The sequence below is a fragment of the Cervus canadensis genome, chromosome 22, assembly GCF_019320065.1.
Source record: "Cervus canadensis isolate Bull #8, Minnesota chromosome 22, ASM1932006v1, whole genome shotgun sequence".
NCBI classification, from domain to species: domain Eukaryota; kingdom Metazoa; phylum Chordata; class Mammalia; order Artiodactyla; family Cervidae; genus Cervus; species Cervus canadensis.
The window spans coordinates 28211860-28236118 of NC_057407.1; the positions used below are offsets into that span (position 1 = coordinate 28211860).

Consider the following 24259-nt stretch of genomic DNA (forward strand, 5'->3'; position numbering starts at 1 on the left):
TAAGACCTTGGACAAGCTGGGGAGGCCGGCAGTCTCCCTCCCTCAGTTTCTTCATCTGTACAATGGGAGTAATAATAATATCTGACCTCGTAAGACTGCGGTGAGGATGAAATAAGATGATGCTCGCAAAATGGAAAGCGCTGTGTCTGGCATAAATGTTGATTGCATTAATTCTGATAACAGTATAAGTATATTATGGCTCAGCATAATGTCTGCACGTGGCAGGCACAGAGTAAATGACAGTTGTTAAAATTATTATGTTTTTCCCTCCCATTGTTACCACCACTAATGATGCAGTCCCAGACAGTCATCAAAGAGCAGAGCATTAACAGAACGTTCTGGAGAAGGTTAAAGGTTGTCCTCCCTTCTCTTCCTTTTTCTCTTTTTCTTCCTCTTCATTTTCTATACACTGTTTGTCTACACTTTCCATGTGATGGAAGAGCTTTCAGGTTAGAAATTTATTCTTCGCTATGCAAATCTGATCTTGGTTGTCAGCATGATAACAGTACTCAATCTTTTTTTGGTGACATTCTATTTGAATGGATAGTAAGTAATAGGTCCTTGAGATGTATTTCCACATATGTATTTCACAACAGTTGGAATTTCTGGCAGTGGTTTCTTTTTCTTTTTTTCTTTTGGAGGGCATTTCAAGGAGCTGCCTGTAAACTCTGAATGCCTGGGTTATTTGCATTCTGTGTTTTCATCCTCAATGCCAAGTTAGTAAAACTCCCCAGATTAGATTCTTACAAGTAATCAACCAGCAAATGTTTATTAAGTTTATATATGGAAGACTTTTGTAGCTGCAGACTGGCATGGTGAAAGGTGAGCTTTAGGAAGATCAGTCTGGGGGCTGTGTATATAATTGGTGGTGGGGATGTTGCAAACCCAGCAGAGAAGGGCGGAAGGGGCTATATTGTGGGAAATGGTGAGAACCCAAAGTGTAGCAGCGACAGTGGGAGCGGGAGAGGGCGTGGTGCTCTGGGTGTATGTAAGTCTGCTTTCTTAGGTACCACCTGCACCCTCCCAGAGCAGTTGCCCCAACTTACATTTCTACCAGCAGGGGCTGAGAATTCTGAGTGGCCCCCATTCTTGCCAACACTTGGTTCCTATTGCTGCATAACAAATCATAGTAAAACATAGTGGTTGAAAATAATAACTATCATCTCATTATCTGCCATGGTTTCTGTGGGTCAGGCCTTCAAGGGGGCTGTCCTGGGATGTTCTGGCTCTGGACCTCTCATGAGGTTGCAGACAGATGGTGGCTGCCAGACTTTCTGAAGAAGGAAACCGTTGGTGGTCAACCTGTGTGTGAAAGTGAAAGTGTTATTGGCTCAGTGGTCTGATTCTCTGTGAACCCATGGACTGTAGACCGCCAGGCTCCTCTGTCCACGGGGTTTCTTTAAGCAAGAATACTGGCGTGGGTTGCCATTTCCTTCTCCACGGAATCTTCCTGACCCAGGGATTGGACTCAGGTCTCCCGCATTGTGCCAGATCCTGGTGGCGTCTGAGCCACCAGGGAAGCCCCGTCAGTATTTACCTTTTCTAACTATCTCAATCTCATGGCATAGGGCCAGACAAGGATGAGTCCAGAGATGAAGTTCTGACACTGCCAAGGAATAAAGGAGCATTTATTGAGCATCTGCTGGGCATGGTCTTATGCAAACTCTACGATGAGGTTATTTCCTTCAGCACGCTCTTTCCTCAGAGTTTGCTTCCTAGACAAGCCTTTCCTTAATAACTCTATATTTAAATACAGGTTCTTCTTTATTTCCACCTTGTTGTTGATCTTTAGTTGCTAAGTCATGTCTGAGTCTTTTACGACCCCATAGACTGTAGCCCGCCAGGATCCTCTGTCCGTGGGATTCCTTAGGCAGCAGTACTGGCCTGGGTGGCCATTTCCTTCTCCAGGAAATCTTCCCGACCTGGAGATCAAACCCGCATCCCTTGCCTTAGCAGGCAGAATCTTTACCACTGAGCCACCAGGGAAGCCATTTCCATCTTAATTGCTCAGCTTATCACCTCCATAGCCCTTTTTTTCTATTTACACTCTGTGTGTAGTTGATTGCCTATTTATTACCTGTCCACCTGCCTTCCTCCACTCCTAACTGAACTGAGGGTTCATGATGGCAAGGACTCTGCCTCTTTCATGCACATGAAATATATCCAGTGAAATTTGAGTTTCAGGTCAAAATGAGTAATACTTTAATATAAATCTGTCCAAATATGGAACATTTAAAAAGCATGAGTATATCTCAAATACTTAAAAACTGTATCTGTAAAAATGTATGTCACAAATGTGGGACATGCTATACTGAAATATGTCTAGTTTATTTGAAACTCAGATTTAATCTGATGTCTGGTAGTTTTATATGCTACATTTGGCTGCCAAAGTGCTTGGTATTTAGCACAGTTTGTGACATATAATAGAAGCTCAGATAAATGTTTGAGTCACTGAATGAGCAAATGAAAGAGTTCCTATCTTTTTTAGGAAAGTTTTTTCAAGGTATATATTATTATTTAAAAAAAAATAATAAAAGGGAACCCTTCTACACTGTTGGCAGGATTGTAAATTGATAGTAGCCACTATGGAGAACAGTAAGGAGGTGCCTTAAAAAGCAAAAAATAGAGCTACCACATGAGCCAGAAATCCTATTCCTAGGCATATACCTAGAGAAAACCATAATTTAAAAAGATACATGCACCCCAGTGTTCGCTGCAGCACTGTTTACAATAACCAGGACATGGAAGCAAGCTAAATGTCCATCAACAAAGGATTGGATAAAGAAGATGTGGTCCATGTATACAATGGAATATTACTCAGCAATAAAAGAACAAAATAATGCCATTTACAGCAGCATGGAAGGACCTAGAGATTATCATACTGAGTGAAGTAAGTCAGACAGAGAAAGACAAATATTACATGATATCGCTTATATGTAGAATCTTAAAAGAAAACCCAGGTACAAATGGAACTTACTTACAAAACAGAAGTAGGAGAACGAATATAGGGAACAGACCTATGGTTACCAAGAGGTGAGGATTGGGGGATAAATTGGGAGATGGGAACTGACATATACACACTATATATATAAAAACAGATAACTAACAACCTACTGTGTGGCACAGGGAACTCTACTTAATAATCTGTAATGGCCTATATGGGAAAAGAATGTGAAAAAGAGTGAATATATGTATAACTGATTTACTTTGCTACATGCCTGAAAGTAACACAACATGGTAAACCAACTATACTCCAGCAAAAACTTTTAAAAAGAAAACAGGGTTTGTGTTTGCCTTAATTTTTTAGTGTGTTATTGTTGTTGTTCAGTTGCTAAGAGTATTGAGTCTGTACTCCTAGGAGGCACTCAGTATATGAGTGAGTTAAAGCTCAGTTCTCTGTGTGGTGGGATTTTTACATGTGACTTTAATTTTATTCAGATACATCTTAAACATTTCTTATCATGAGCCTTTTTTTTTTTTTTTATAAAAAAGAGTTTTCAAAACTTGGTAAGTAACTGGAAGAAAACCTATAGTGCTGAAATCCTTTATCCACAGTTCCAAAATTCAAAAGTTTCTGAGTATTGAATGATTTTTTAAAATCTCATTTAGAAGAATTACCTGACCTGAAATGACATGAGGCTATTTATAGTCTTTATTATCTCACTTAATTGAATATTCATGTTTTCTGGCAGAAATATTAGTACATTTGATTATGAGCTGTTGCCCTGGTCTCTCTAGGGATATCACACTCTGTATATACTTTAATATGTTACAAAATCTAGAAAATTCTGACATCCAAGACTCATTAGTCCCCAGGAGTTATTCTGAAGAATGTGTGTGTGTGTGTGTATACAGATGTGTACTGTGTGTATAGAAATTTCTGAAACGATACATTGAATATTGCTAATAGTGATTATCTCTAAGAGAGAAGGGATTGGATGGGGATGCCAGTGAAAGATGAATTTATGCTTGAGTATCTTCTTCTTTAGTATTTCTAATTATTACAATAAAGTGATTGCCTTTTTCAGTGAAAGAGTATAATTGGGTAGAGGTTTCATTTAGGAAAGTAGTGGTATTAATTCATGTTAAAAGACAGTTTATCAAACAGGCTATGCCTTTACAGATTAGTTCAGCATTTCTCCCTGCTGACAGGGACCCAGAAAACGTTATGCACACACCATGCAGCCTATTGCCTTTTGGATAATGTGTGCATGGTCTAGTGACAGAGAATTTACATCAGCAAAAACACTAATTTTGCTTAAAAAAATAAAATCAAGGCACTCAAAAATGTGATGAGTACTGCTGTTATTAGTGATGGGTTTGGCATGTTTTACGAAGTCTGAACGATTACTCATCCTCTGTACGTTTGCAGAAGTGGCTTCAACAAAAGCCAGATGCATACGTACTGGCAGGGGTCAGGAGGTGGATGAGAGGATTAGACCCAGTGAGTTTTTGGAGCCCTGGTTTGTAGCTGTTTTTGGCTTGTCGACAGGCTACTTTACTGAGTCAGCCTATAGGATGGCTTCCCAGGGTAAGTCTGATTTTGCTTTTCTGAGTTTAAAATATACGTGGTCAAGGAGAGCTGACTCGTTGCCTTTTGCGCTGGATTGCGTTTGTTAACAGTGCCTGCGTTTCTTTCTGTGAGAAAGACATTTATCTTATTCCAGCATATTCTGGTGTTCCTGCTACTGATTTTTATGGCTTTACCTCACCTCCCCCTAGTTTTTAAAGTGAAATGTCTTGAGTGCTGAGAGGATTTGCAAGGGGAATTGCAAAGGTCATATGTAAGTTCTGCGGCTGGCGTGTGGAGAGCAGTGTGATTGAACCAGAGCCCTCAGTGACCCTTTCTTTTCAAGAGGATGTTTCTAATAAATTAGTGTAGCATGCTGTATGTGCCTGTTTATGACCTTAAAAATGGTTTAGTTCTTGCTGAGTGGCTATTACTGATGCTTTATGACATGTTATAATGGTTTCGACTTGCACATTTTTTTTGGATTAAAACAATGTCATGCATCAGTCAATGTGAAGTTAATTTTTCCCTTTTTTTTTCTCTTTTAAAGGGACTCAGGAGAACGTTCAACATTAGAATAAGTCCCTGGATTCTGACCTCAGAGAAGCTTTGGTTCTCGAGGTTAGAAGAAGTAAGGATTCACCAAGCTCTTACAAATGAGCTTTGTAGTAGTTGCTGGTGAAATTATAAAACGTTGCTTTTTCCACTGGATGTTAAATGCCCCTTTTCATTAGCTATAGTATGGGGAGCAAAAGCATGTGATTTTTCCTTTTTTTTTATGTTTAACCATAGCTACTTTAAAAAGGCAGTTTTCATTTTGTGGCTGCTTTCTTTTTTTTTTTTTCCTTCCGGTATCTAGCACAGTTAAGGACTTTATCTTTTTTTGTATCTTTGTAGGACACTCTGGTGAATGATGGGGTCTGAGTAGCTCTCTATATGGAAGAGGGTACCGACGAGTCTGGGCTGGAGGGGCTGGAGGAGCCCAGTTGCGTCTCTGCCCGGCATGCTTGTGGCTATATTGCCATGTCCCTTCCTCTCCAGGCTGGAGGAGGTCACTGTGATGTGAGCGCTGGGGCATTTTGGGGGCTGAGAGCTTTTCCGAGTGGCAGAGACATCTCTTTGGGCTTAGAAGGGGATGTGCCTCAAGATTTCTGTCCGTTAATGTTTAGTACCCATGATGGGGAAAATTGATCTGCTCTAAATATAATCCTTCCTCCAGAAACACTGATAGATAAAAAGGAGTAAGGGGGTTGGAGTTGATTTTTTTTTTTTAAACATGCACATTAGAGCTTTAAAAAAAATCAAAGCATTTATGTTCTTAGTGGAAGTCTGAAACCTAGTGCCCAGGTCTGCATGGGGTTGGAGGTTAATATGGCCCATCTTGTTCACAGCATCTGTAGTTCTTGAATATTTGGGATACAGGCACAAAAGCCTCAGTAATTCAACTAGTCAGTAATGTAAGAACTGTTTCCTGCTGATAAAAGCAAGGGGATATTAGAGAATAGAATGTGAGATAAAATGTGAGGCTGCCCGGAGACCTCTCCCTTGCTGACGGTGAACTCAGACCATTCTCCTAGGCCTTCCTTCCAGGGCTTCCAAGGATGTGGCTCTTCAGCTGAAACGTGCTTTGGTGGAAAAGTTATGGATTCACGTTTGTCCCTTTGCAAACTTTCCAGGACTGCTTCTATGAGTACTCAAGGTGAATTGGTATGACGTTTGAGAAAAGCCTGGGGGCAAGCTGCAATATTTAATCCATCATGTCACACACACACACACAGGTACTTTAAAAGGAATAGGAATCTTAACTAGAGCCTTAGCTCACTACCACCTGGAAATGGCTATCATAATAAGACATTGGTCTTTTCTCAGTGAGAGAGACCGAGAAGCATAAAGTGTGGTGAAGGCTGGCACCTGAATGGCCTATGAAGATGTAACCCTGTGACCTTTGCCAATGTTCCCTCCCTCCCCTGGTGTGGAACCTGAATAGTGGTTTAACTAAGTAGTTAATTTAAAAATATATATTTAAAATGTTTTATAGAGAGGAGTAAAATCAGTTAGTGATTTCAGAGCACATTATGTGTCTGGATTATCTCACCTCTCTTGATTTTTGTCCTTGTTGCCCTCATTTCTTAGTCTTTCTCAGCATCTCATCAACTGACAAGATAAGATGCAACCCCAAACAGCTTTCTACACCTAGTTGCTTGTTAGCGAGTTTAACTTAAATATATAGAATGACATATATATTTCACAGTTTGTGGGAAAGAAAACTCAAGAAAATATACACACACACACACACACACACACACACACACACACATTTGAGCCCAGTCTTTGATACACACACACATATTTAGGTGTATCTGTATCTATCTTTATCTTCCTCATAATTTACTCAACTCTTAAATCCATCATCACACATGCGCAAAATCTTAAAATAACCTTCCTGGAAGAAACAAAGAGGGAAAATTAGTAGGCAGTCTTCATGACGTTTTAATGTGTGTATTTACTACTTAGAAATATTCAAATACAGCTTTGTTTTGTATCATTAATTCTGGTGGTACAATATTTGAAAAGGTGACAGATACAAGGGCAGAATGCAATTCTTGAAGCTATAATTTGCAAGCGGCTGATAATACAAGTCCATTTTCTTTTCCAAATGTGCTATTTATATAATTTATATTTTTAACCAATCTTAGAACTAGAACAAAAATAGTAATTAATCTTAAGGGCAAGAAATGTTGCAACTGTGCCAGATTTGGAAACTTTAAGAAAGTCTTTGGGTGGCTAAGCCCAGTCTATTGAATATTCTAATTTGCATGTAACACGTTGCTCAGCAGATAGTGCATACTCGGTTAATGTTAAATGATTGAGTCAATTTGGTAACACTTTTTTTTTTTTTTAAAGAAATGTAAGCATATTTAGTTAAGAAGTGGCAGGCCAGTTTTAAAGCCTAGTTAAGATAAACAGGCCAGGCAAAATAGTGCATGTGGCAAGGATAGTGGTGTTTATATGTGCAAAGAGAAAAGACTGAAAGGAAGAATATCAAAATGCTTACATATTTTGATGATGATTTTTATTTTTTACAGTTTTTTGCTTTCATGTATTTTTCCAAAGTGACCACATGCATCCTTTGAAATGTAGTGCTTTCATGGCACATATTAGGCCTTACATAATAATTTGTTAAATGCTGAGTTAATTTATAATGGAAATGATACACATCAGATGTCAGTGGTGTTCCCTGGAGTTGGGCAACATGACAGCTTCGAGGAAAACTTATATTCTAGTGAAATCATTTTTTTTTTCTCGAATAACATTTAGTATCCCAGTATCGTCTGCTTTAACAAAACATACACATTTCTAAAAAAGACTTAAACAAACAAAAACCACTAGATAATGGGAAATCATACAATAGATAGTACAGAGTCTATGGGGGCCCCTGTAGTCTATAGGTGCACAACACTCAAAAACTTCATGAAGAACATAAAGGAAAGATAGGAACCATAGAAAAAAAAGAGTTTTACACTTGCTAAATGGTTAAGCAGTATGCAAATACAACACAACTTTTCAAGCTTTGCCTTGAAAAGACCTAGTATTTTTTTGTGAAGGGAGTTGCGGGAAAGGTTGCAGCTTGTATACTCTGGGGAAGTGGTGTAAGTAGGCTTGTCTGAAATGGGGTGGGAAGTTGTAGCAAAGTACTGGGTGGTTGTGGTCTGTAATACACATGGTAAACTGAAGTAGCAGGCAGATGTTTGCAGTATGTACATCTTGTGTCTTTCTGCACTGCTTGATTCAGTGGGGTGTGGCTTTCTGTGTTCAGTTACTGTTCCTTGGTGACCAAACCAAGTTCATGTGGGTTACGCTCAAATTGCCCTTGAATGTATCGGTCATGTTTGAGCAGATTTGCATTTTCAAAATGAGCTTCGGAACAGAACTAGCTCTATATGAAATAGATAAAATCAAGTTGCACTAGTTCTAGGCATGTCAAGAGCCTACTTTGGAACCCAACTGCCCTTTTAGCACCCCAGCGATTCCAGGGACCATCACTGTGTGGCCTAGAGATTGTGTGTCCTTTTGTTCGTGACCTGGAAGAGATACAGGACAATTTTTTTTTTTTTTAATTATTTTTTTTGTGGGAACATTTGGTTCTCCCTTTGTACCTTTCCTTGGCTCGTGACTGGCAGGTTCTTCAACATTCACAAAGTTCAGTCCTACTACTAGATAGACTGTCTGGTAAAGCAAATGACCTTGAACTTAATAGGCACCTCATTCCAGGTCCTCATCAGGAAATCTAACTTTGTACATGATGCTACTCAATGCTTCTCAGATTGCTTTTGTGAAAAACCAATATTTATGGATTACTGTCTGAAGGATAGAGGTTCATCTGTTACTATGAATCCTCTGAAACAATGAGGAAGGAGGGCAGTGTCGTTAAAAAAGCCATTTCGCAAGGTAGCTTTTACTTTGATTTGTCAAATAACGTTAAAGAAAAGCAAGAGAGTTGTATATTTGTCAGTAGGATTCATTGGTTAAAAAGTAGGTAAGGGCAATCTACTGTAATACCTATACCTGAAATAATCTAGACTAGCAGAATCTCTAAACCTGAGAATCTGTCCTGCCCTGATTTCCCCCTCAACCTCAGCAGTTAGTTTTATTACATGACAGTATTAAACTCTTAACCCCCCTGGAAGGTCATCATGAGATACAACCCATGAATCCTGGTTGTATGGGGTGCTTCTTTTGTGGATGGATATTCCAGTGTCTTCTTTATGAAGATTCTTGGAAGAAGTGTCTCTCTGGTTTTTATACCACAAATGACTGTACTTCTTCAACTTAGGGTTTTTGTCCTTTGGATACAGTTAGTCATGTAACTGATCATGTCTTCTTCCTCTTTATGGCCACAGGCATGTTTTCTTTAACCCATACTTTTTTTTTTTTTTTCAAATCAAAAGAAAAACTAGTTTGCCAATGCTGGAAAATGAGATTTCTCGCAAGTGTGTTTGGATTTCCAGCATTTACTGAAAAATCAGATCTAGCAGTGCTGGGATCACGTGTCTCCATGGCAACCATGGGATCCAATAAAGTAATGCCATTTCCCTTACAACAGAGCAAGCACTCTTACCTTTGTTTTACCTCCTTACTTTAACTGCCCGGCCTGTGTAGACCTTGGACTCAGTGCCTAGTGGCTTAGAAAACAGTTTGTGACTTACCTTTAGAAAATATGCAGGCTCCTATTTGCTTTTTGTGAACTAATGTTATTCCTAGGGTCATTTAATTTTTTTTTTTTTTGAATTTTCTTTCATCTTGTTTTCTTCACCCACGCACATTAGTTTTCTGTTGTTTCATCTTGGGGGGTTGTGTGCTTTTATGTAAGGTGCCTTGAGTTTTTGAGGGGGAAAAAAACAAGGTATAAATAAAGAAAAGTAGCCTTTTCCCCTCCGATCATCTTATTTTTATTTTTTGCCTGGTAAGAATTTAAAACAATTTCAGCTCTTTTCTGACCTATTTTAGAATTTCCTTGATTCTAGTACCATTCAGAGCTCTGCAGTTCCTTGATAGGGTTTTGTTTCGCTTTGGTAACTGTGCACGGTGACTCTGAGAAAGCATTGTTTTGTACCTAAGATGCATTGGCTTCCCATCATCGTGCATTAAGAACTGAAAATTTTGTGTTTTGTAAATAAGTTCATTTGTATCATTTTTTAAGATTCCCAAAATTCCAAAATAGAAGCAGGTTCATAGGCCCAGAGAACAAACTTATGGTTACCAGGGAGAAGTGTTGGGGGGATAGATTGGGAGTTCGGGATTGACGTGTACACACTGCTATGTTTAAAAGAGATAAGCAACAAGGACCTACTGGTAGCACAGAGAACTCTACTCAATATTCTATAATCACCTAAATGGGAAAACATTTTGGAGAAGAATAGATACAGGTCATGTAAAACTGAATCACGTTCCCGTACACCTGAAACTAACACAGCACTGTTAATCATCTTAACTTCAGTATAAAATTTTTTTAAAAAAGAACTGAAAAGTTAGGTAAGTCGGAATATTTGTTCATGCAGTTCTGAGAGGGAAGATTAGGCCACCATGGACCTTCTTAGAGTTTATCTGCCAAGTGCAAAGACCCTGAGAAGGTGCCATTCAGCGCCCTGCATGGGGCACTGCTGTGACTTCCGGGGACAGGGTCAGAGAAGTCAGTAGTCTTTGCTAGTCTGGGGACGTCCTGTTCTCAATCTGGCTGTTAGATGTTAGTGTAGCTTGCATAGTGTTGAAAACAATTGTGGACCGATCAAAATTAATTTTTGTACTCTCTTTAGTGTTTACATATTCCTTTGAAAAATCTGGAGACCCAAACATATGGGCCAACATTCAGCCTGCATGGATTTATGTCTAGTTCACCACACCGTCCCACTCCCTCTTGTCTGGGTGACTCTGATGATGAATGCCATGTGCCCCGTGTCCCTCCATTTCTCTGTATGTGACTGTTGTTGCTTAAGGCCTTGTCCACGCCCTAACTCGTCAGCTGTTAGCATAAACCACACTGTGGCCTGTTTTCCTGCTGCGGTAGTCACCTTCCCAAGCCACTCAGCTCTTTCCGTGGCATTCATGTTTCGTGAATTGACTTTTGACCACTGTCTGTCTTCTCCCCAGTCTCAGAATTGCCGACTTCCTCAGCAGGAATGGTATGGGTGTGCCTAAAAGTGTAGTTCAAAAGATCGCTGTGTTTGTGCACCCAACGCATTTATTGAGCACCTACTGTGTGCCAGGTGATGTTCCTATGCTAGGCATAGAGCAGTGAATGAAAGGGGCGCAGATACATACCTACTGGAGTTTATGTCCTGTTAGGGGTGGTGGTAAGTGCTGTGAAGAAGAAAGCCAGGAAGAGTTCCTGTTTCATTTGGGGCTCATAGGCTAGAGCTGGATTCTGAGCTCCCTTTTGAATCAAGAGGTGAGTTCACTCGCTGAGGAGTGAGCCATATGGCTGTCTGGGAAAGACCTTGTAGACCCTGGGGATAGCAGTGAGAGTAAGGTCCCTGAGGAGGAGCACACCTGCGTTTGGTGTTAGGCATGGTTTTTGCTTCAGTGCTGCGCTTCCTAATGGTATGAATTAGGGTCAGTTGCATTTACCCTCTGGACCACATCTGTGCACTCATCTCTAAAATGCAAGACTCTATATGAGGTTCACAGACACAGACTACTGTATGTAAAATAAATAAGCAACAAGGATTTACTGCATAGCACAGGAAATATACGCAGAAATGGAATCTCATCCTTACACACACACACAATGAATTGCTATGCCGTACACCTGAAACTAATACCAGTATTGTACATCAGCTACACTTCAATAGAAAAAATCACATTAAAATGCAAGTTTCCACATTTAAGAAGGACCGTGGCTTCCTCATTAGTCTCTCCCCAAGGTCAGGTCTGGTCTTTGACTCTTGGTAACTGTTGAGTAAATATATATGCAGTTAACAGATGGACACATAGTCATTATAGAAGGATTTGAAGGATCTCAAAAGCATAGTCTTAGCTAAGTGTATGTCGCAGGCTTACATATTAATGACAATGAACATGAGCAGCTCTGAAGCATATGTGCTGAGAGTTTCTCTTTAATGGTGACTCCACACTTTTTATGCTCAGCAAGCTGCATCTACAGAGTACCACGGAGGAATATATATGACGGAGGAAAGGGGCCTGAACTGTGTCTTTGTTTGTTGCATCTGTTACTATTCATTGGTATGTTCTGACTCCTAGCAGAGTCCCTGTGGGCTTATAGTAGGACCTTAATGAACATTTGTTAAAGAGTGAATAAAATCAAAGCCGGCATACATTTTCACTTCTTTGATAAAGCAATGTTGGAGTCACACTGCATTCTGCCTGCTTTCTTCCTGAGAAAGACCCACAGCAGTGTCAGGATCAGACTGAGCATTAATGTCTTACTTGCTTCAGCTCATTTACTTACATTCTTCATTTGCAGTTGGGAAATGGAGGCTTAGAGCTAGTGGCAGATACAAGTAGTGTGAGTCCAGGGCTTGTGTACTTCCTCACGGACTGTGTCGCTTATAGGGAAGAATAGCTAGCAGATACAGAAACAAAGGTAGAAAAGAATTCAGTTCCACTATATTGGCATCAGTAACTGATGACTTTTAATGCTATTAGAAGCTTCATATCTGACAGGTTTCAGATGGAGAGAAGGGTCTGCTTTGTAACATGCACTTGTCTAGTTTGTGTATGCCTCAGAGACTGCGTTCATGCAGTTTCTGGAAGATTGATCAGGTTTTCTGAAAGCCATGTAGAAACCCCTTCCTAACATGAATCCTTGTTTTATTCCACTAAGATGTGGGCAATTTCTAAGTGTGACGGTTACATTCCTCTTGCTTCATAGCCTATCAGCTCTCGCTATCACATTCATATTTAATGATGTGCTAGCAACACTGTCCTCTTGTCAGCCTCGATTCCTCCCTTCTGTCCCCAATTCTTGAGCAAACTCTTCTACTTTAGTATTATTCTAGGACAGTTAGGTTTTCTACTGCTTATTTCCATTTTCAATGGTGTGAGATGATTTATTACTGTGCTTTTGAAGGAGAACAAATTTAAAGGTGGAAGGAAGCTTGGTGAGTTTCTAACCATCTGTTGAGTTTGGGAAGGACCACTGAAACCCCTCTGTTTTGATTTCCTGTGCACGTGTGCTTTCAAGTGAGGGGAACGTTGTGATTTTTGTAGCAGGTGTCAGCCTTGATGGCAAGGGGAAGCAGATATCCTGGCCAGCTTTCTGGGGAAGAGGAGAATGGTTGTGTTTTCTCATGACTTTATTTTTCCAGTGCTGACTGTATGGCAATATCATTCTGGCAAATATTGGCTGGCTGTGGAACATTTTTAAGTGCAAGGGTTTAATAAATGTTCTGTCTATTACCATGGCTGAGGAATCAAAACAAAATACTCTCCACACAGTTCCTCGAGCATTCATGGATGGGTTCCAGTGTATTGCTTTTACGTTAGCTCCTCTATGTGTGAAGAATCTAAAATAAAATATTACTGAAAACACATTGATTAGGAAGAGTAGGGTATAATTTTTTGTACCATTTTCCTTTTCTATACAGTAATGCCATGCCAGGAATGGTGATACCGGTGAACTGTGCAGAAAGGCTTTGCAAGAATTTATGTCTTCATATTCTTGTTATGGACATGATAGTATTGACAATAGTATGTAATGTCTGTGTGTAGCTGTAATAATCTCTGTTCTCACCTAAGAAAAAAGCTAACACTGGTGATATTAAAAACCAAAACAACCCCCTCCCCCCATTTATCCCAACAGTTGTCATAATTTGTTTTCCCCCTACTCTGTAGTGTGCTTCTCACATATTTATGTGATTAATGAGAATGAGTAATTGAGTATAAGTGTATAAGGAGTTTATACGGACAGTGTTTTACCAGTGACTTTTTGCACTGGGGCTTTATTTGGGTAGAAATTCTTCTGCAGTGCTTCATGTGTCTTAAGAATGTAGCAGATTGTCCCAAACATGAATCAGGGAGTTCATTTCTGACACTTTTTTGGAGGAGTTCTCTGTGGGAGTCTATGTTTGCATCAGGCCAGGGTGAAAATGGCAGTGATGATGCTGGTAATAATAAAGGCTACACTGTATTGAATGCTCACCCATGTTCATTGTGTCAAGTACACAAGGCGCATTGTTCCCTGGATTGTCTTACAACACCTGTGAGGCTGGGGCGCTTCTTGTCTCCATTTTACAGACAAAAAAACTGAGGCTTGGAGGGGTTCGATTATCCCCTGGCTGTACAGCTAATGAGAGAGGGCAGACCTTGATTTTGACTCAGTTCTTTCCTTCCTTCCTCTCTCTCCTCTTCCTCCTTCCCTCTCTCCTTCCCTCCCTTTCCCCCTCCCTCCCTCTTTCTTTCTTTCTCATTGCAGGGGACTTGATAGGCAGACTTTGTTTTCTTGTACTTCTATTTATTGCACTTTGCAGATACATATATATATATATATATGTATTTTTTTTTAATAAACTGAAGGCTTGCAGCAACCCTTCATCACAGAAGTCTATCAGCACTATTTTCCCAGTAGCATTTTCTCACTTTGTGTCTATGTCACACTTGATATTTCTTGCAATATTTGAACCTTTTCACTATTTTTATGCTCATTATGGTGATCTTTGATGTTACTATTGCCAAAAGATTATGACTCACTGAAGGTTCAGGTGGTGGCTAGCATTGTTTAACAAAAAAAAAATTTTAAATTGAGGTTTGTATATATATTTTTAGATATAATACTATTGCACACTTAATAGACTAGCATAGTGTAAACATAACTTTGGTATGCACTGGGAAACCAGAAAATTCAGGTAGCTTGCTTTATTGTGATATTTGCCTAATTGCGGTTGTTTGAAACTGAACCCATAGTATTGCTGAGGTCCACCTGTATTTGTATATTTTTACTAGTCTATACCATAACTTTCATATATACAGTGTTGTATTTCAGCTTCTGTATACACTGCAGTGTGCTCACCACCAAATGTTTAGTTTCCATCTGTCACTATACTGTTGGCCCCTTTACCCATTGTGCCTCCCCCTGTACCCCATTTTTCTCTCATAAACACTACTCTGTTCTCTGTATGTATACCTTTGTTTGATTTGGTTTGTTCATGTTAGAAAAAATTTCACACGTGAGTGAAATCTTATGGTATTTGTCTTTTTCCATTTGTCTTATTTTATTTAGCATAATATCCTCAAGATCCATCCATGTTGTTGATAATGGCAAGATTTCATCTCTTTTTTATGGCTGAGTAGTATTCCATTGTGCGCGCGCTTGCGCGCGCGCGCACACACACACACACACACACACTCACTCTCTCTCCCTCTCTGTCTCTCCCTCCCTCTCTCCCTCTCTCTCAGATGTGAACCCAGTTCTTTCTGACCCCAGAGCCTGGTCGGGTAGCTCATTCTCACCACATCCTTCCTAGAAATAGGAAACTCTTACCTGGAATATTTTAGCAATCTGCTACTTATTTCCTTGCTTTCTTCCTCTTTCCTTTTTAGGTCTTTTTTCTGCCACCAGCCTTCTGATGTATGCACCTCTTCACTGAAGTCCCCCTTCCATCCTTCCTTTCCTAGTGAATTCTTTATCTTCTGGACTTCCATATCCTGAGCTTTCTTCTCTGAGTTCTCATATAATATTTTGTTCCTCTCTTAATCAAAACACTTTGCAGCTAGTAGTCAGCTACTTAAGTATTCCAGGGATTCCTAGACCCCCAGCGTTCAGTTTTGTGTCTGTGCCTATGTGAATGTTTTTTCTTGAGACAGTCCATAGTTTTCATATGAGTCTCTGAGAAGTATTTGACCAAAAAGTTTAAGATACTATTTATAGGATTATCTGTCCTCCTCCAAGTAATGAGCACCTAGAGGGGAGGAGCATATCTTATTTGTATTTATTTCTTTGGATGGCTATAATGATACTTTTTTTTCCCCCAAGTACCTGGATAAATGAATGTCTCTAAAAGTAGGACCAGGGGGGTATGGCCTGGAGGTTAAGAACAGAGGACCTAGAGTCAGACTGTGCCTTGGATTGAATTTTTCCTCTGCAAACAGTCTAGCCAGTGATACAGTCCCCTCTAAACCTTGCTCTTCTCATTGGTAAAAGGGACATTATAATCGTGTTGCTGTTAGAGGGTTGTTATTGAGGAATACCTCAAGGTGTGGTGTGTAAAATGCTTAGCATAAGGGTACTTTGCATACTACCTATAATTAGCTGCTATTACTATTATAACTGAAGCACTTTTGAAGTGGGCTAGAGGATGAGTTTCTCTTGATTTTTGTAGTTACTGTCATGGTGATATTACAAAAATATTTATCGTGACACTGAGTTTTCAGAGCTTAAAACCAGCATGCTTTCTCTAGTCAAGGTGACAGGTTCAGCTCAGAGACCTCCCTGAAATGTTGCTCTTGGGCATTTCCTTTCACCCTGGCCTCAACCCTGGCTGTGTAGTGTCTTAGGTTCATGAAGTGCCAGCTAATGGAAATTTGTGATGTGGGCACTCTGCCCCCCGAGGATTTGGACATATGCTTCTTTGTGTTTAAATCAACAGAAAAAAGTGCAGCTGTAGCCACCCTTCTGCATAATTGTTGCAGTAGCCTTTTTCCTTGCATGTTCCTGGAACCCCCGAGTGCCAGACCTGTCACTTACTGTCCCCTCTGTGCGTCTCAGGTAAGTCCAGTAGGTCAGATGAAAGGCAGAGACCAGCAGGGCATAGTCATTAGTCTACGCATAGCACCGATGAGTACCTGTATACAGATCACGGCATACGTGTTATTTATAGTAGTGTGGCCATAGGGTCATGGTGGCAAAAAGCAGCCTTTAGAAAAGTGCTTTAGTTGGCCCATTAATGGTCACTAAATATAGAGAAAGTAGTTTGTGAAATCTATTTACAGAAAATGTATTGTGAGCTGGGTGCATTGACATGAGGGGAAAAATTCTTGACTCCTATCTTCCCATAGTTTCTTTTTTTTTTTGAATGTATACCTTTTCTTTACATCTCTGGTAACTGTATGACCTTCAGTGAGTTATTTGCAAGTACTCTATAAAAAAAAAGTCTTAAAAAGTATGGTAACTTTATTCACAATCACCAAAAACTGGAGACGGCCCAAATGTCCTTTCACCAGTTAAAGGACACGTAAGCCATGGTTCATCCATATAGTGGAATATTAACGTGCAAATAGATACCAGTACCTGCCCCAGCATGGACTGAACTCAAATATACTTGTTAAGGGGAAGAAGTCAGACTCAAAAGTCTATGTTTTAAATGGTCCCATTTATTTGGCACTCTGGAAAAGACAAAACTTTGGGAATAGAACAGTAGGTGGTTTTCGGGGGACTGGGGTTGGGTGGCGTTCTGACCCCAGACGGGCTGCCCAAGGAGTGTCTGAAGTGTAAGTCCACTGTGTCAGTGTACTCTGCCCTACTGGCTTTAAAAGCTGTCTGGTAAACACCCTGAAATTTTGGTGTATTTATTTAACGTTTACGAGTTGGAGCTCCTTTGTCTCCCGTCTGGCAGAGCTGCTTACTTTAAAATAGTTCCTCGGCCTCGGCACTATTGAACATTGAGGGCTGGATTGTCTCCATCATGGGGGCTGTGTGGGACCCTGTAAGGTGTTTAATAGCATCCCTGGTCTCTACGTGCTAGATGCTAATAGCACCCGGCACCCTAGTTTTCAAAAAATCTTTATTGAATTTGTTACAGTATTGTTTATGTTTTAGTTTTTTTGGCCAGGAGACATGTGGGATCTTAACTCCCAACTAAGCATGGAACCCCTGCCCCCCTGCACTTGGAAGGCAATGTCCTAACCACTGGACCACCAAGGAAGTCCCTGGGCCCCCATTTGTGACTACCGAAAGTGTCTCCAGACATTGTCAGATGTCCCCTGGGGACAAAAAGGTCTCGTTGGAGAGCCACGATTTTAAAGGATTAGGATTCAGTGCAAAGGCATTGAGTTATTTCCATGACTGACGGGTGAGGATCATCACTGTAACCTTCCTCTTACTTGCCTGTGGCCCCATCCTGGCTCCAGGTTCGATAGAGGAATATTCTAGTCAGTTGGCAGGGGACCTTCCCTGGTCCTGGAGATCAGCCATTTCCTCTTACAAGTGCCTTGGCCGTTCGACCTCCCGCCCACGGGTGCTTTCTCTGTGCCCAGGGACTGTGACAGCCTAGAAGTAGTATCTGTCTACTCGCCGCCCCCAGCTCTTACCCCTGCTATCTTAGAGGTTGACTTTATGGGTCTGATGAGTCATGCTTACTGCATTTATAAATTGCTTCCATTTCTCCCAAAGCAAAGAAAAAAACAAATTTTTTTTTTTTGGAAATCAGTTTAAAAAACTATAATAAATACTTGTTAGTAAACCAAAATTAAAAGTGCGGGTGAACTATAAGATGATCATATTGCGGACATAGTTTTACAGCTTTGTTAATAGTTTGATATTAGTTTGGGCTTAAGAGTTACAGGAGATAGGCAGAGTGGTAAAATCATGGGACCTTTTGATCTTTAAAACTTTGATCTTCAAAATTTTAAATATATTTAGGTGGTACATGGTTCTTCCATGCCTTCTTTTTTTTAAATTTTGTTTAATTGGAGGATAGTGACTTCACAATATTGTGTTGGTTTCTGCCATACATCGACATGACTCAGCCACAGGTGTACATGTGTCCCCTCCCTCCTGAACCTCCTTGCCCCCTCCCTGCCCGTCCCACCCCTCTAGGTTGTCACAGAACACTGGGGGGAGCGCCTTCTGTCACACAGCAAATTCCCACTCGCTATCTATTTTACATATGATAATATATGTGCTTCCATGCTACAGTCAATTCGTCCCACCGTCTCCTTCCCCCACTGTGTCCACAAGTCCATTCTCTATGTCTGCATTTCCATTGCTGCCCCACAAGTATGCTCATCAATACCATCTTTCTAGATTCCATATGCGTGCGTCAATATTTTTTCATGTCCAGCACAAACATGTGTGTGAATCCCAAAGCATTATAAAGTTGGCTCCATCTAGTGTATGAAAGTATTATACAGCTAGAGGGGGGAAAAAAAAATAAAACCAACAACTCCATTCTGGGGATCTCCTTTGGTACTTCATGATGAAATTAGATTAAAAAGTTAAACTAAAACAAAGATGGACTATAAGCTATATTTGTGCCCCAGGAGATAATGCAGGCAAAAGTGACCTTCACAGTGTGAAGAGGAGAGGTCGTAATATATCGAAGCATCAACATCCAGCATGCCTGACATTTTGTTCTAATAGCCTTGCCTTTTCTTTTTCTGGATGGAGGTCTTGTTTACAGGCACTATCAACAATTGTGGCTTGTCCACTTCCATTGTAATATTCTCAGTCCTCCTTGGCCTGGCCCCTGGTTTTCCTGTATGGAATCCTATCTGTCAGTTATGTTCTTTTTCCACAGTTAGGAAGCGATGAGGGCCAGGCCCATGTACTGTGATTTCAGAGCCCTACATGATTTTCTTTATCAGACTGGAATTCTTTGTAGCTGTTTGCTTCTCACTGCAATAGAGTAGCCACTATTTGTGGGCTGTGTTTGATCTGGTTTCCACGGAAGGGTTCTGGCACATTCTTCATTTCTCTTAATCAGGGTTCCCAAATTTGAGCCATACTCATCCTAACTTCATGACCTTTGCCCCCACATTCCATATGATGGCTTAAATAAATTAAAAATACATATTGAAAGGAAATGCCGTAATAAATGGCAATGACAGATGGATGCATGTGTAAAATAAATATAATGAAATTGGAAGAAAACAGTTAGATCCTTACTGGATGTGTTGTCAAGAAGGGCCTGAGTCTGAAATCTGAACTGTTTTTGTTAAAAAGGGCAAGTATTGCAAGATTGAAGACATGTTAGCGTCAAACAGACACTTTTCGTGGGATGAAAAGAAATTTGAAAGGGCCTTTCTCTCTGGGTAATTCCATGGTCATTTAATGTGGAGTCTTTGTGTCTCCATTTGAGATCATCCTGTATCCCACACGTTGAGAAACTTTGCTCACAATTTGCCATCTTTTCCAGAGGAGTTTGTCATGCTCCCCCAAAGTCCAAAGCTTGTCTCCCCCTCAAAACCCTTCTTCAATAATTCTTTCTTTTCTGAACACTTCTATACTTCTCCTATTAACAAGAAGAAATTGTACTGATATTCATATTTTCTCACTTTCTTTCCCAACTAGTTTAAGTTAATTGAGGACAAGCAGTGTGTGTTTCTTTTCTGTTTCTAGTGAATGCTATTATTTTAACTCACGCTTGGTGTAAATATTCAGGGAAGCCTTCTTCATTTCCTGCTTGTGTTTTTTTTAAAGGTAGATCATAGTCGGAAGTGATCAGAAAATGCACCATGGTCAATTCATTATTCATTTAACCCATTGACAACTAGTTATTGGGTTCCTTCATTGGGTCTGGAATTGTTCCTGGCTAAAGAATGAAGAGGGAACTAAACAGAATGAACTTGGAATTCAGACACCAGTGTAGGGTGTAGGGAACAGGCAACTAAAGAGGCAACTCCAGGTTGCAAGGTTCTAATTTTAGAATTAGTTTGCTTTTGTGATTGTTGAGTGGCTCACAGAAACTTAGAGCAGAGAAGCATAGTGAGAAGCATGTGGGCTCTGGAGTTTTCAGACCCTGAATCTGCAGTTCATCAACCTCTTGATTCTGAGCAAGTTACTGATCTTACTCCATTTCCCTCTGTTTCTTCATTTAAATAAACATGACGTAAGAGATGCAAATAAAAGGTACAGTTATCAGTGTGATGATATGATGAATTCTCTACCTTCTCTCTTCCCCTCTCTCTTTTTTTAAAAAAGAGGCAGAGATATGATCTCATGATTTTTTCAGATTTTTCAAATTTTCTGCCTGGCACACTAGGAAATGAAAATGCACTGATCCTTGATCTAGTATTAGAAAGCAAATGTTTTTGTTAATGGAAATGTCATTGTGGATGGTGCTTTAAGATGGTAAATTCATGCAATTTCCAAATTACCTATTTAAATTAGTAAAAGATTTGAGCATTCAGAATTACTCCAAAACATTTCTGACTTCATAATCTAAGGACCATGGTGTATCACTAATGTATCTCAAGCCTATTCAGTAGTGCTTGGGACAAGTAGGTGCTCAGTAAAGATTTGTTGAATGAATGAATTTTAATAAGAATTTTTTGATTTTTCTAACTTTTATTCATGATTTTGCCCATATGCATGTTTTTCCTTTGTTCTGAAATTTAAAAAATTTTATTATTGGCGTATAATTGCTTTACAATGTTATATCCTTATCTTTTAAAAATAAACCAGTGTTACTTGATATGAGGAGCTTATTAATAAGCTTGATTGAAAGTGGTGGTGATTCTCTGAATCTCCTTCACCGGCCTCATCTGTAATACCTGGCAGGTAATAAGTACATGGTAAATGTCAAAGCGAGAATTAGATAGTTCTGATAGGCACTATTTTTTTTTAAGGACATATAACTTAATTTTGTCAAGCAAAGATGTCTTTTTTCCTTTGTATTACTACATAGCAGTATTACTTGAAATTACACAGGCTATTAATTTAAAATATTGGTTATTTTAACATTTTACTATCAACATAAATATACTCTTTGATTATAGGCAAGACTCCTTAGAGTGTAAATTAGATGCAGATTGTTGTTGCGTATCGAGTTTATTGTGATTGATTAGATTTAATCAACAAACAGGAAGGATTCCTGTGCAAATATTATTTTTCCCATTTCAAATCCTATTTGTTCAGCATAACTGAAACAGGATGTCATTAGTGTAAGGGTAAGTATTGAGATGCTTTGGAAGTTTGGGAAATTTTGAATGTTGACATAAATTTAACCTATGGAGATCTTTCTTTTGGATACAGAAGTTTGATTTGTTATATTTTGCTTATTTAGGTATGTTATTTCCTTCCTGACTTACGAATATGTTTATAAAGTTAAAATACAAATTAAAAAAGTATTTGCCACATTGTCAGAACTGAAGGTTTCCTGGGCTAGCAGTTTTGTCTGTAGCTAAGACAACTATTAAAAGGCATCAATAACTGTACACTGTCAGAATAAGTTTCAGATCCCCATCAGCATCTTAGTTTTTAGTTTTTCATTATGAATGAATATGTTATCCACAAATATCTCTGGACCTTTTCTGAGCTTACATGTGTTTTCAATCTGCACATCATCTTCAAATACCATGTTTCAAAAACATTTTCACTTTTGTCTCTTTTTAATAAATGATTTATTTACGTTTGGCTTCGCTGGGTCTTTGTTGCTGCACGGACTTTTCTCTAGTTGTGAAGAGAGGGGCTATTCTTTGTTGCAGTGTGCAGGCTTCTCGTTGTGGTGACTTATCTTGTTGTGGAGATCGGGCCCTAGGGCAGATGGGCTCAGTAGTCGCAGCTCCTGGCCTCTAGAGCACAGCCTCAGTAGTTGTGGGGTACAAGCTTAGTTGGCTTCATGGCATGTGGGATCTTCCCAGTCTAGGGATCGAACCTGTGTCTCCTACATTGGCAGGCAGATTCTCTACCACTGAACCGCCAGGGGCGCCCTTTCACTTTTGTCTCTTAATAATAACTTTGATTTGTCCTACAAGTTGATGTTCTTTGAGGCTCCACGGACTCACTTCTCATGCCCTAGTATTCTGAAAATGTCCTTTTCCCTTGCATAATATTGATTGAGTGTGATTTTTTTGCAGGCACTGGCTAGGTACTTTTCATACCTTACTTCATTTAGTCACATACCCTACTAAATAGGTGATGTAATAGAGATCTCCATTTTACAGATGCAGATTTCAAGACTCAGAAACGAAGTGAGTTGCCCAGGGTAAAGCTACGAGGTGAACACAGTGCCTGGGGTATGTGTGTGTCTACAGTACACCACCACACAATGCTGTCTCCAGCTGAAAGATGATGCCAAGTTTATATCGTTAGTAAGAGAGACTTAAACAACTATTCACTTATTTATGAAATAGTGGACCCCTCACAGGCTAACGCCCCTGCCCTGGATTCTTACCACACGTTGTACAGATGAGATTTATCACGCCTGGTGCACTTTCATACCGCCTTCCACCACAGTGTTGTAATTGTCCATGAGAAAATCTATCTCTATCTTGAGTTCAGTTTTTATAATACAAGTATGAAACCTGCGTGAATGGAACAGAAAGGCTAATTTGCAAAGTGCCTGTCTCTTCTCCATCTTCATCGCTTTTCCAGTTCCCCTTGAGCCATAAAGGATCAGGTGGTTCTTTCAGTTGTTGATGCCGAGTGAGAATCTGGGGAAGGGTGGACTCACCTGCCTTAGTAGCCAGGACCTCAGCACAGGGGGTGTGTGGAGGCCACTTGTCATAGCTGAATTTGTGTTGTTTTAAAATATTTTAATATCTTGACTCTTGGAAGAAGAATGAAACTGATGTCTTTCATGATGACCACAGGGTTGCACCCTCCTGTTTCCATCCTCAACACCATTAGGATAGCAGAGACTCTATGTGATTCTTTGATATTCAGTTTAATTACTTAATTAAAGAAAAAAGTTACTACAGTGAAAGAGAAATCTGTATTTTCATTTTTAAATAAGTTAGGAATTCACCACTGAATTGAGAGGAAAACATTGTGATTTTAAAGTCCTGAAGTGGAAGATTTGACTTATTATAAAGTCTTAGTGTGAATAACTTTGCACCCCTGCCTCCATGGCAACAGCCTTATCTTTTTCTATTTATTTACCTTGATAAGGAAAGTAATTGCATTTTTACTAAATTTCTTTTTTGAGAAAATGCCATCAAAGCAGCATAATCTCCATCCATGTTTCCTTCCTCAAGTTTGTGTTGCCTCGTGAACTTGGCTTTTTTTGTGGATTATGTTCTGCTTATTGCAAATACCCCACTGCCATTGATAGATAGCAAAGAAACAGTCTCTGAATCGCCTTTAATGGAGAGCAAGTATTTCTTTTGAAGTGAAGTCTAACAGATAATATCGGAGAGTTCAAGGTAAGGAACTAATCTCTTGTATTGATTATTTATGAAAGACCAACTATTATTTCATATATTTCTCCCTTCATTAATTGCTTAAAAATTTACTTCAGCCAGCATTTGAAATGCCTCTTTTTGTAGATTATATTTGTATTCTCAGGACAGAGTTTTCTAAATAGTTTTAAAAAGCATTATTTTTTTCCTCTAAATCTAAAGAGTTCTTTGGTAATG

The 24259-nt window shown here is 39.6% G+C and overlaps 1 protein-coding gene across 4 annotated transcripts in view; it reads left to right on the top strand.

Moving 5' to 3' along the window:
• The window catches only part of MITF (melanocyte inducing transcription factor), a 224935-nt gene that overhangs the window by 91825 nt on the left and 108851 nt on the right, over positions 1 to 24259 (top strand). Inside the window, exon 1 of one of the 4 annotated variants that reach the window (XM_043441852.1) lies at positions 4364 to 4531. The exons of the other annotated variants lie outside the window; for them this stretch is intronic. The gene's annotated coding sequence lies outside the window, so the exon portion shown is untranslated. Of the gene's footprint in view, positions 1 to 4363; positions 4532 to 24259 lie in introns of those variants that run through there. 4 annotated transcript variants of the gene reach the window in all.